Raw genomic sequence first — 12304 nt, forward strand, 5'->3', positions numbered from 1 at the left:
GACTGCCCGCCGAGGTGCCTGACAATTCCCCCTCACATCGCCCCGCCCCCCCGCGCGCCCTGCCACCCCCTCACTGCCGCCCCCCCCCCCCTCTCAACGCGCCCCGCCCCGCCCCCCCCCCTCTCAACGCGCCCCGCCCCCCTAGCCTTGAGCCCGAGCGGCCGCCGTAACCGTGGCTCTTTGGCGCTAACGCGTAGCCGGGTTTGAAAATTTCCCGTAGCCGAAAGGACAAAGCGGAGCGAGCCTGGGAGCTGGAACTTTAACACCGTCAGGGAGAGGGGGTAGGACGCGGATTCCGTCCGGAAACTGGAGTTGGTTCTGTTCCTGGTTCGGGTGAGGGGCCGTTTGAATTCAATTTTTTAAATGTCTCCACTCCCCGCAAGCGGATTGGAGCCGCTGGAAACGGCCGTTAAAACCCGGAGGGGGAGGGGTTTAAACCTGACTGGGAGGGAAGGCCCTTTGGTTGAAGCTGTTAATTTAGGCTCATCTCTCTGCGTTTGAGTTAAAATGGCAGCTCCTGGGTTTATTTTTTGCCCCCTGTGTTCCATTGAAAGTATTCGGAGCGGCTCATGCAGAGAGTGCAGCAGATGTTCGACATCTGGTTCCCTGGGATATCTGGGGAGCAGGGTTGCCAACCCCTCCAGGATTGGCCTGGAGTCTCCCGGAATTGAAGATCAGTCTCCAGGAAGCACACAACTCTGTGACCCTGGAGACAAATCATCCAGACGTTTTAACACATTCAATGCTTTAATTGTAATTTGCTGCCAATGTTTCTCGCCGCCAGCTCCACAAAGCTTGTCATACGGTGTTTGACACACACACAGCACTTTAAAGGGTAGCCTAGTGGTTAGCACAGTTGCTTCACAGCTCCAGGTTCGATTCCGGCTTGGGTCACAGTCTGTGTGGAGTCTGCACGTTCTCTCCGTATCTGCGTGGGTTTCCTCCGGGTGCTCTGGTTTCCTCCCACAGTCCAAAGATATGCAGGTTAGGTGGATTGGCCATGCTAAATTGCCCATAGTGTTCAAAAAGGATGAGTGGGGTTACTGGGTTGTCGGGATAGGGTGGAGTTGTGGGCTTAGGTGGGTTGGTCTTTCTGGTGCGGACTCGATGGGCCAAATGGCCTCCTTCTGCACTGTAAAGTCTATGTCTAAAACCACAGCGCTGTTTGATTATCTCTAACTTTGATTGAAAGTCTGAAAAGCTCCGATTGCAGTATTGTTAAAATTGCGTCATTTGAATAATTTGTATGGGTAATTTATATTATTTTATAAATTACCCACAAAATTGTAAATTAGCATAATCTCTGCTAGACCACTAATTTACACCATCTATTATCTTGGTTTATACTGCTAAATTAGTACAGGTAGTGTCTCAAAACGAGCAAACTGGAGACTGGGACCCTGCCAGATTACAGATTTTGCCCGTTGTCGGAGGCAAAGTGATGTTGGTTTCAGCCTCATGCAGCATGCCTGCTCCTTTGTGCTCATTCCTCCCTTACGAGTCTTATTTTGTTCCAAAGTCTGGCTATTTGCCTCTGCTATGTTGCCTCTTTTCATTCTGATGGCCATGTAACATATAGTTTCCGTGGGTGATTTTAAGTGCTGCTTTGTTGCTTAGAGAGGAAATATTATATGTTATTTTCATTCAGCGGGGCACAAATGGTGGTGAGACTGGCACCATGTTGCAACTAATGATTGGGTCAGGCCAAGCTGGGTTGGTGGGATCAATGTTTATTTTTGTTCTTTCTACTACTGGCCAGAAGACACATTTGACATTTTGTCTCCGAAGGAGGGGTTAGGTTGGTTAACTTAGGTGGTTGGACAGCTGGTTCGTAATGCAAAGCGACGCCAACAACGTGAACTTGATTCCTGTATCGGCTGAGGTTATTCATGAAGGCTCAACCTTCTTAACATTGCCCCTTGCCTGAGGTGTGGTTATCCTCTGTTTAAATCACAACCAGTCAGCTCTCCGAGGGGAGAGCAGCCTATGGTTCCTTTGGGATTGTGACATTTGTCTCCATTGGGTATTCACTGCTTTAAAAATTGTCTGGTTTTCAGACATTGACAGTTTTCAAATGACTGGATTTGAGGTACTGTACTTCTATTCTGATCAAGAGGAAGCTCTGCACAAAGTTCTTAAACACGCATACTTAACTTTGTTCCAACTTGCAAAAATTCTAATATTTTGGGAATGTCAGCCTCCTTGCATTTAAGTAGACTCTAGATAAGTTTAAAAAGTGCCAACTATCCTGAGCACTTTTTAAACCAGGTTTGACACTGCATTGGAGTTTCACTTCAATACAACATCAAACTGCCTCCAAGGGATCTCACACTGGTCCCTTCAGAGTTGGTTTAGGACAGAGCTCTTATGGTTATTTTTCTGTACAGTGATATTAAAATTTTAAAAATATTACAGTCTATAATTGCTCTGTCACCAGAATATAAAGGGAGGCGGTGGCATAGTGGTATTGTCGCTGGACTAGTAATCCAAAGACCCAGGATATTGATCTGGGAACCCGGGTTTGACCCCGTCTGAACCCATGGCCTTCTGAGGGTTCACTTTCAGGCAGGCTGACATGTTGATTACCAAGTACCGTCTATCATCAGCTGATGAATCAGTACTCTTCCATGTCGAACACCACTTGGAGGAAGCACTGAGGGTGGCAAGGGTGCTCTGGATGGGGGAATTCCATGTCCGTTGCTTGGTAATACCACCATAGACTGAGCTGGCCAGGTCCTAAAGGACATAGCTGCTAGACTGGCAATGCAGCAGGTGATGCGGGAACCGACAAGAGGGCAAAACATACTTGGTATCATCCTCACCAACCTGCCTGTTGCAGATGCATCTGTCCCTGACAGTATCCGTAGAAGTGACCACCGCATAGTTCTTGTGAAGACAAAGTCCCGTCTTCACATTGAGGATACCCTCCATCATTTTATGTGGCACTACCACCGTGCTAAATGGGATAGACTTTGAACAATCTACCAACTCAAGACTGGGCATCCATGAAGTGCTGTGGGCCATCAGCAGCAGAACTGCATTCAATCTCGTGGCCTGGCATATCCCCCACTCTACCATTACCACCAAGCCAGGAGACCAACCTTGGTTTGGTTCAATGAAGAGTGCAGGAGAGCATGCCAGGAGTGACACCAGGCATACCGAAAAATGAGGTGTCAACCTTGTGAAGCTACAACACAGGATTATTTGTGTGCCAAACAACATAAGCAGCGAGTAATAGACAGAGCTAAGTGATTCCACAACAAAAGCATCATATCTAAGCTCTGCAGTCCTGCCACATCCAGCTGTGAATGGTGGTGGACAATTAAACAACTCACTGGAGGAGAAGGTTCCACAAATATCTCCATCCTCAATGACGGAGGAGCCCAGCACATCTGTGCAAAAAACAAGGCTGAGGCATTCGTAAAAATCTTCAGTCAGCACTGCCAAGTGGATGATCCATCTCGGTCTCCACCAGAGATCCTCAGCATCTCAGATGTCAGTCTTCAGCCAATACGATTCACTCCACGTGATATCAAGAAAGGGCTGAAGGAACTGGATACTGCACCTGACAATATCCGGCAGTAGTACTGAAGACTTGTACTCCAGAACTTGCAGCCTCCCTATCCAAGCTGCTCCGGTACAGCTGCAACACTGACTTCTACCCAGCAATGTGGAAAATTGCCCAGGTTTGTCCTGTACACAAAAAACAAGACAAATCCAACCCAACCAATTACCGCCCTATCAGTCTACTCTCCATCATCAGCAAAGTGATGGAAGGAGTCATCAACAGTGCTATTAAGTGGCACTTACTCAACAAAACTTGCTCACGGGCACTCAGTTTGGGTTCCGCCAGGGTCACTCAGCTCCTGACAAACGAGCTGAATGCCAGAAGCAAGATGAGAGTGACTGCCCTTGACATCAAGGCAGTATTTGACGAAGTATGACATCAGGGAGTCCTAGCTAAACTGGAGTCAATGGGAATCAGGGGAATAACTCCACTGGTTGGAGTCATATCTGGCACAAAGGAAGATGGTTATGGTAGTTGGAGGTCAATCATCTCAGTTTTTCATCTCTAGAAAAGCGCCGCAGGAGTTCCTCAGTTTAGTGTCCTAGGCCCAACCATCTGCAGCTGCTTAATTAATGACCTCCTGTCCATCATAAGGTCAGAAGTGGGGTTATTCGCAGATGACTATGTTCAGCATCATTTGCGACTCATCAGATAATGAAGCAGCAAGTTAAATTCGCACCACACAAGTGCCAGGCAATGACCATCTCCTACAAAAGAGGATTTAATTATCACCCCTTGACATTCAATGGCATGACCATCGCTGAATCCCCCAAAATCAATATCCTGGGGATTACCATTGATCAGAAACTGAACTGGACAAGCCATATTAATACTATGGCTACGAGAACAGGTCAAAGGCTAGGAATCCTACGGCGAGTAGCTCACCTCCTGACCCCCCAAAGCCTGTCAACAATCTACAAGGCACAAGTCAGCAGTGTCGTGGAATACTCCACTTCGCTGGATGAGTGCAGCTCCACCAACACGTGGGGTACCACAGTGGTTAGCATTGTGGCTTCACAGTGCCAGGGTCCCAGGTTCGATTCCCGGCTTGGGTCACTGTCTGTGCGGAGTCTGCACGTGCTCCCCGTGTCTGCATGGATTTCCTCTGGGTGCTCCGGTTTCCTCCCACAAGTCCCGAAAGACGTGCTGTTAGGTAATTTGGATATTCTACATTCTCCCTCTGTATACCCGAACAGGTGCCGGAATGTGGCGACCAGGGGCTTTTCACAGTAACTTCATTACAATGTTAATGTAAGCCTACTTGTGACAATAAAAGATTATTATTTAAGAAGCTCAACACCATCCCAGACAAAGCAGCCACTTGATTTTTCCCCCTTCCACAAACATTCAAAACCTCCACCACGACTAATGGCAGCCATGTGTACCATCTACAAGATGCACTTCAGTAACTCACCGAGGTTCCTTGACAGCACCTTCCAAAACCACAGCTGCTGCCATCTAGAAGAACAAAAGCAGCAGATGCATGGGAACCCCACCATTTGGAGGTTCCCTGCCAAAACAATATCAAATTGCCTCCAAGGGATCTCACACTGCTCCCTTCAGAGTTGGTTTAGGTCAGAGCTCTTATGGTTATTTCTTGGTTGGAACCCTCACTTGGAAAAATATCGCCATTCCTTCACTGTTGCTGAGGCCAAATCCCAGAACTCCCTCCCTAACAGCACTTGAGTGTACCTACACCTTCAGGACTGCAGTGGTTCAAGAAGGCAGCTCACCCCACCTTCTGAGGGCAACTAGCGATGGGCAATAAATGCTGCTCTAACCAGCAACACCCACATCCCCTGAATGAATTAAACTTGGAACCAACGAACCAACAACTCGACCTGAATATAGAATTCAAGATGCACCCTCCACATGTCCAAGTTTAGATAACTAAAATCTGTAATATACTGATTGGTAGTTTTAAAACTCGAAATAGATATGGTATGAAACTCCTTGTGGTAACATTGCTAATCGTTCAAAATTTGAAAAGCTCCACTGTAGATGCGCTTTGTGCTAAGAACATCATAAAAGCGACTTGTTAATAAAGGATACGTTAAGGACTGCGGCAGTTCAAAAAGCCAACTCTCCACCACCTCCTGAAGGGCTACTAGGGATGGGCAATATATACTGGCCTAACCAGCGACTCTCTCATCCGGTAAATGAGTATATATATATATATATATATATATATATATATTTTTTTTTTAAACTACAAATGCTGGCACAGAGGAGTTAACTCTGCACCCGACACCACAAGTTACATTTGTATAGCATTTTTGACATAAAACACCCAAAACATTTCACAGGAGCGTTATCAAACAAAATTTGACCACAACATTTGTGATATTTGGGCACTTGACCAAAAGCTTGATGAAATTCAGTACAATTCTTTTTGTTTTGAAAATATTTTTATTTGTTTTTTTAAACATTTTTATACATAAAACAAATGCCCCCCCCCCCCCCCCCCCAAGCTGCTGATAGTAACCAACTCTTTAAAGTGAAGAATAAATCGACCCCATCTCTTGTGGAACCCCTTAATCGCCCTTATCAAGATAAACTTAACCTTCCCCAAGTACAGGAACTCCATCAAGTCCCTAAACCATATTGGGACACTGGGCAGAGAGGATGACTTCCACCCCAACAGGATCCGCCAGTGAGCAATTAGCGAGACAAAGGCTATAACGTCTAGTCTGCCTCTTAAACAAGGTTGAGGCATTCACCCTCTGCAACACCTCACACCACGGCCCCTCCTCCAATGCCACCCTCGGCTCTCCTCCCACTTGATCTTGACCCCCTCCAATGAAGCCATAATCCTCCTCCCAAATCTTTCCATAAATCACCGAGACGATCTCCACCCGCCCCCCCTGCCCCCCCTCCAATATCCATGAGGAAAGTGTCACTGAGAATGTCAGGAAAACCATCTTGCAAAGTCCCTCACCTGCATATACCTAAGGCCCCCCCCCCCCCCACCCCCCTCCCTGTCGAATCCCAAGCTTCTCCATCAACTCCTCCCTGTTCCCCCCATCCCCAAAGTTTAGCATCCAGCCTCACTGGCTGAAACACATGATTCTCTCGAACCGGCATCCGCTGCTATCCCACCCCTAACTTAAAATGTGGCCGAAATTGCCTCCATATCTTCAGCATGGCTATCACCACTGGACTACCCGAGTATTTCCCTGGGGCAAACTGGGGCGGCGCTGTTACCAGCGCCCACAACCCTGCCCTCTTGCAAGAGCCTGCGTCCGTCCTCACCTACATTGCCTTCGGCTTCCTACCCCAATCCCACACCTTCTCAGTGTTCACCGCCCAATAGTAATATATCAGATTCGGAAGAGCCACCCCCCAGCCGACCGGTCCTTATCCTTATTTAATAACAGCGAAATAGATGCCTATCCCATCGTCTTCGGGAGCGCCCCCTTAGCCATTGCGTCCCCAAACATCTCGGCGCCAGCCTATCCAAAAACATCTTGTAGAATTCCATCGGGAATCCATCTGGCCCTGGTGCTTTACCCCCATTTGCATCTTCCCTATAACCATCTGAACGTCCTCCATCCCCACTGGCTACTCCAACCTTGCCCTCTCCTACTTTAGGACACTCCAGCCCCTCCAAGAACTCCCTCATATGGTCATGAAGTGCATCAACTCCATACTCCCAGAACGCCTTGATCCACTGCAATTCGCAGACCACCGCAACCGGTCCACAGCAGACGCCATCTCCCTGGCCCTACACTCATCCCTAGATTATCTGGACAACAAGGACTCTTACATCAGACTCCTATTTATTGACTACATCTCCGCCTTCAACACCATAATCCCAGCCAAGCTCTCATCAAAGCTCCTCACTCTGCAACTAGATCCTTGACTTTCTGACCCACAGACCATAATCAGTAAGAATAAACAACACCTCCTCCACAATAGTCCTCAATACCGGTAGCCTCCTACTATACTCCCTTTACACACATAACTGCGCGGCAAAATTTGGTTCCAACTCCATCTACACGTTTGCTGATGATACGACCATAGTGGGCCGGATCTCTAATAAAGACGAGTCAGAATACAGGAGGGAGATGGAGAACCTCGTGGAGTGGTGCAGCAACAACAATCTATCCCTCGGTGACTTCCGGTGACGGCGGGCGGGAGGCAGCCGCACACTGGAGGGCCCCTGCTCGGGCATAGAAATTTCGGCATTTTAACGCCTGGTCCCAGGGGCAACGGAGGCTGAAAAAGCTGTAAGAAGGCACATGGAGGAGAAATGTCCAAGCTTGGGGAAAAAAAGGGGGTTCATGAAAGTCCATCGGTGAGTTGAAAAGTCAGCGCAGGAACTGTAAGGAAAGCGGAGGCTGGAGCACCAAGGGAGGCCGCATCGCTCACAGCAGAAGAAATGACCAAAGTGATGCTTGTGGAACTTGGAAAAACAGTTCACAAAGCACATGGAAGCAATGAAGAAGGAGATGGGGCGGAATTGAAAGTGCTGGTGGAGGAGATGATTGCCCCGGTGAGGGCGGCGGTATCAAGCGCAGCGGCGGAGGTGCGGGAGCAAGGTGAGTCACTGGAGGAAGTGGAAGAGGTATTATCGCAGCTCAGTGATCAACTCCCCTCGATGGGGAAGGAGTTGCGGAAGGTGACCGAGACCAACAAGAGTCTGCGAGCCAAAATGGAAGACCTGGAAAACAGGCGGCAGAATCTGAGGGTCGTGGGTCTGCCCGAAGGAGTGGAAGGCCCGAGGCCAATGGAGTATTTTGCCACTATGTTGGCGGAGCTATTGGGGGACGGGGACGATCCCTCGCGATACAAACTGGATCGGGCTCATCGGTCGTGGAGGCCTATACAAAAGGCGAGTGAGCTGCCAAGAGTAGTAACTGTGTGTTTCCGTAGGTACAGCATGAAGGAGAAGGTCCTGTGCTGGGCAAAGCAGAAGTGGGTGGTGCTGTGGGCTGGAGCTGGTGTACGCATATACCAGGACTTTACGGTGGAGCTGGCGAGGATGTGGGCTGCCTTCAGCCGGGTGAAGAAGGCACTGTACATCAGCAAGGTGCAGTGCAGCATAGTATATTCAGCTAAGTTGAGGGTGACCTACAAATCCAAGGACTTTTATTTTGGGGCGGTGGAGGGGTTTGCGAAGGCAGAAGGACTGTGGCAGAATTGAGAAATGGGACTGAGAGCGGGTCATGTACCGATGTAGCCTCATAACTTTATTTTTTCACTGCGTGCTGGTGTATGTACTAAATGAGTCAATGCTGTATATTTGGACAAGGGAAGAGTTGGGACTTTCATTTACAATGATGGTTCTTTGGGGCTTGGGTGTGTATGCTGGGGTTGTGTGCTAAAGGGGATTTCTTGGTTTTCCTGGGATCGGGCAAGGGGGAAGGAGACCCGGGCAGGGGCCTCCACGCTGGGTGGTTTAAGCCGGCCAGTGAATGAGAGTGAGGTGGGGGGTGGCGTTGGCTGCGGCCATCGGAGCCTGGCAGGACAGGTTTCGGTGAGTCTAGCCGGGGTGAAAAGTTGGGGGAAGGAACCGAGGTTGGGGGAAGGAGTTCACAAGAGGAAGTGGAGGGGAGGAGTCTGGGAGGGGGGGGGGGTGTCTACAAGTCATGGGTGCCATTCACGGTACTCTTTCGGGGATTGGATGGCATTGAATATTAGGGGGCGGATGGACTATATATGTCAACAGTGACCAGGGGCGGTTCCTGATTCCTTTTTCTTTTTTCCTCTTTGGGAGGTTTTGTTTTATTTGATGCTTATATTGTCATGCAGGCCATTGTTTGGGGTGGTGGGAGAATGGGATCGTCATTGTTGATAAGGGGATTGACATTGTATTCGTTACCGTTTACTGTTTGTTGGTGGGGTGTAAATTCTGAAGAAAATGTGAAAATGGAGAATAAAAATACATATATTTTAAAAAACAACAATCTATCCCTCCATGCCAACAAAACTAAAGAACTTATGAGGCCATCTGTCGGCGGAGCTGGCCTGCCAGCACACGACTGGCCTTCTCCTCGTACTCGTATACCACACCCTTTACCTGCCACAACTGGCATCCCGCTTTCCCTGGAGACAAAAGGTCAAACTGTCTGCATTCCTTTCTACTGCCCAAAAGCTCCGGAGTGGAATCTTTCACATCCTTTCCATCAACCTCTAAGATTTCATCTACCAGCCACTGCCGCTCCTCGCTTGCCTCCCTATTCACCTGTGCCTTATACAAGATGATCTCACCCCTTACCACCACCTTCAGCTTCTCCCAAACCACCAATGGCGAGACCTCCCCATTCTTAATCAAACCCCACATAATCGTCAATCACCTTTGCCATCCTCGCACAAAAACTCAGATCCGCACAGTGCCCCACTTTCAGCCTCCATGCAGGTCTCCACTAAATGTGAAGATCCGAAATGACAATCGCCGAGTATTCTGCTTTCCACAGCCGACAAGAACGACCTCCCATGATAAAGAAGTCCATCCTCGAGTATACATTATGCACTGGTGAAATAAAAGAATACTTTCTGCCCCCTGTATGTAAGAACCACCACTGATCTCTCCCCCCCCCCCCCCTCCCCCCCCATCTCCTTCATACACCCTGCCAACTACTCCCGCCCCCCCCCCCCTCCCCCCCCATCTCCTTCATACACCCTGCCAACTACTCCCCCCCCCCCCCCCCCCCCCCCCCCCCCCCCCCCCCCCCCGGAAGGGGTCAATGGCGCGGCTTAGATTGATCTGTCTTCGGATGCAAAACTAAATTCGCACTCAAAATTAACTGATGCGTGTCCAGACTTGGTATGGCTGCCAACATCCTCTTCATAAACCCTACAACATCCAATTAGGGACAAATACAAGATTATATGACTTCCTCTTGGGGCACCTTGTACCCCCGCCCAGCAAATTCATCACAGCCAACCTTCAGGAATGTTAGGAATGCATCAGCTTTCCTATTCTTCGCCTTGATCCTCAACACTAACTGCTCCAACCTCTTCGTAATCTTTCTCCAAAGCTGCCATGTCTTCATGGGCCTCTGAGAACTAACCAACACCACCAACCTCCCCTCCAAAGCACCCGTTACTGTAACATAACATATCTGCACCCACCTTCTCCAACTGAAACCTAACTCTCTTACCCACTAGTACCGCTAACCCCCTGGGCCCTGCCATGAAAGCCCGAGTGGAACACCTGATTCACCCACCCCTTCCAAAGCCTCACCTGGTCCTTCAATAATAATAATCTTTATTGTCACAAGTAGGCTTACATTGACACTGCAATGAAGTTACTGTGAAAAAGCCCCTAGTCACCACATCCGGCGCCTGTTTGGGTACACGGAGGGAGAATTCAAAATGTCCAAATTAACTAATAGCATGTCTTTCGGAACTTGTGGGAGGAGACTGGAGCATCCGGAGGAAACCCACACAGACACTGGGAGAACATGCAGGCTCCGCACAGATAGTGACCCAAGCTGGGAATCGAACCTGGGACCCTGGTGCTGTGAAGCCATGGTGCTAACCACTATGCTACCGTGCTGCCCACAAATGGGCACCCTCAAATGGGTCTCCTGCAACAGCACCACATAGGTTCTGAAGCTCTTCAAATGTGTGAAGACTCTTGCATGCTTCACCGGTCCACCCAAAACAGCATAATCCATATTACCATTTGGACTAGGGTGTCTCCCCCCATGGCCCCTGGCATGGCCCCATGGGTGAAACCAAGCCCTATCCCTAGTCATCAGCCAGCTACTCTTCCACCCCCCTCTTCCCCAGAAATCTCCCAACCACTTCCCCTCAAAACCACTCCTCACTGCATTCCCCCCCCTACCCACCATTCACACCTCCCAGGCCCATCGAAACCTGTCGACACAGGCTCAGACGGCCACAGTCCATCCCCCCCACCTCGCTCCTGTTTGGCAACCAACTTAAGTTTTCTAGCGAGGTGGCCCATGCCAGAGCCTCATCCCCACACATACCTAGAAAAAAACCCAACAGAAAAACACCCAACCCTCCTAAACCAAACATAGTAAACCCCAGACAACCCCAACACATTATCCCACCATCCTCTCCCAACCACAACACTAGAGAACAAAGTTCAAACTCCATTCAGTCCCAATCCTTCACAAATGCCTCCTCCGCCGTCTCAAAGTATTAGTCCTTAGTAACTCTCAACTTCGGATAGACCACCCCAAACCGCACATTACTCTTGTAAAGCACTGCCTTTTCCCTGTTAAAGGCCACCCGCCGTCTTGCCAGTCCACCATGACGTCTTGGTAAATATGAATACCCACCTGATTCTGCTTGGCCAATCTCAAGACCTCTCCTTCATGTGATGGCTGTAAAATAGACCATCACAGCTCTTGGTGGGTCATTTGGCTTCGGTCAGAACGACTGATGAGCCCTATCTAGCTCAAAGAGGAAGGTATTCTCCTCCTCCCCCAACAACTTGGTGGACCTCTCCAAAAAACACTCCGTCGGCCTCTGGCCTTCCAACCCCCGGGCAGTCCCACTGGCCGAAGATTCTGCCACCGTGACCTGTTCTCCAGGTCCTCCACTTTGGCTCTCAGCCTTTATCCACCTTCCACAGCTCCTCTCCCTTTGAGGCGAGCAAAGCAGCAATAACCTCTTGGGATTCCAACAATGCCTGTAACAAGAATAGATATTTAGAAAATTGGTTCCTTGTTTTTATTAAGTTATCAGGATATCATTGCAGCTTGCAACATTAACATAATTATACTTCTCCAAGTAATAAACTGCTTTTAAGAATGT

At 49.1% G+C, this 12304-nt stretch overlaps 1 protein-coding gene across 3 annotated transcripts in view; it reads left to right on the forward strand.

Moving 5' to 3' along the window:
* Positions 1-145: 145 nt before the first annotated feature.
* Positions 146-12304, forward strand: part of LOC140398408 (uncharacterized) — a 68393-nt gene continuing 56234 nt past the window's right edge. For all 3 annotated transcript variants that reach the window (XM_072487063.1, XM_072487064.1, XM_072487065.1), the window contains exon 1: positions 146-333. The gene's annotated coding sequence lies outside the window, so the exon portion shown is untranslated. The remainder of the gene's footprint in view (positions 334-12304) is intronic.

Source organism: Scyliorhinus torazame, chromosome 21, assembly GCF_047496885.1.
Source record: "Scyliorhinus torazame isolate Kashiwa2021f chromosome 21, sScyTor2.1, whole genome shotgun sequence".
NCBI classification, from domain to species: Eukaryota; Metazoa; Chordata; class Chondrichthyes; order Carcharhiniformes; family Scyliorhinidae; genus Scyliorhinus; species Scyliorhinus torazame.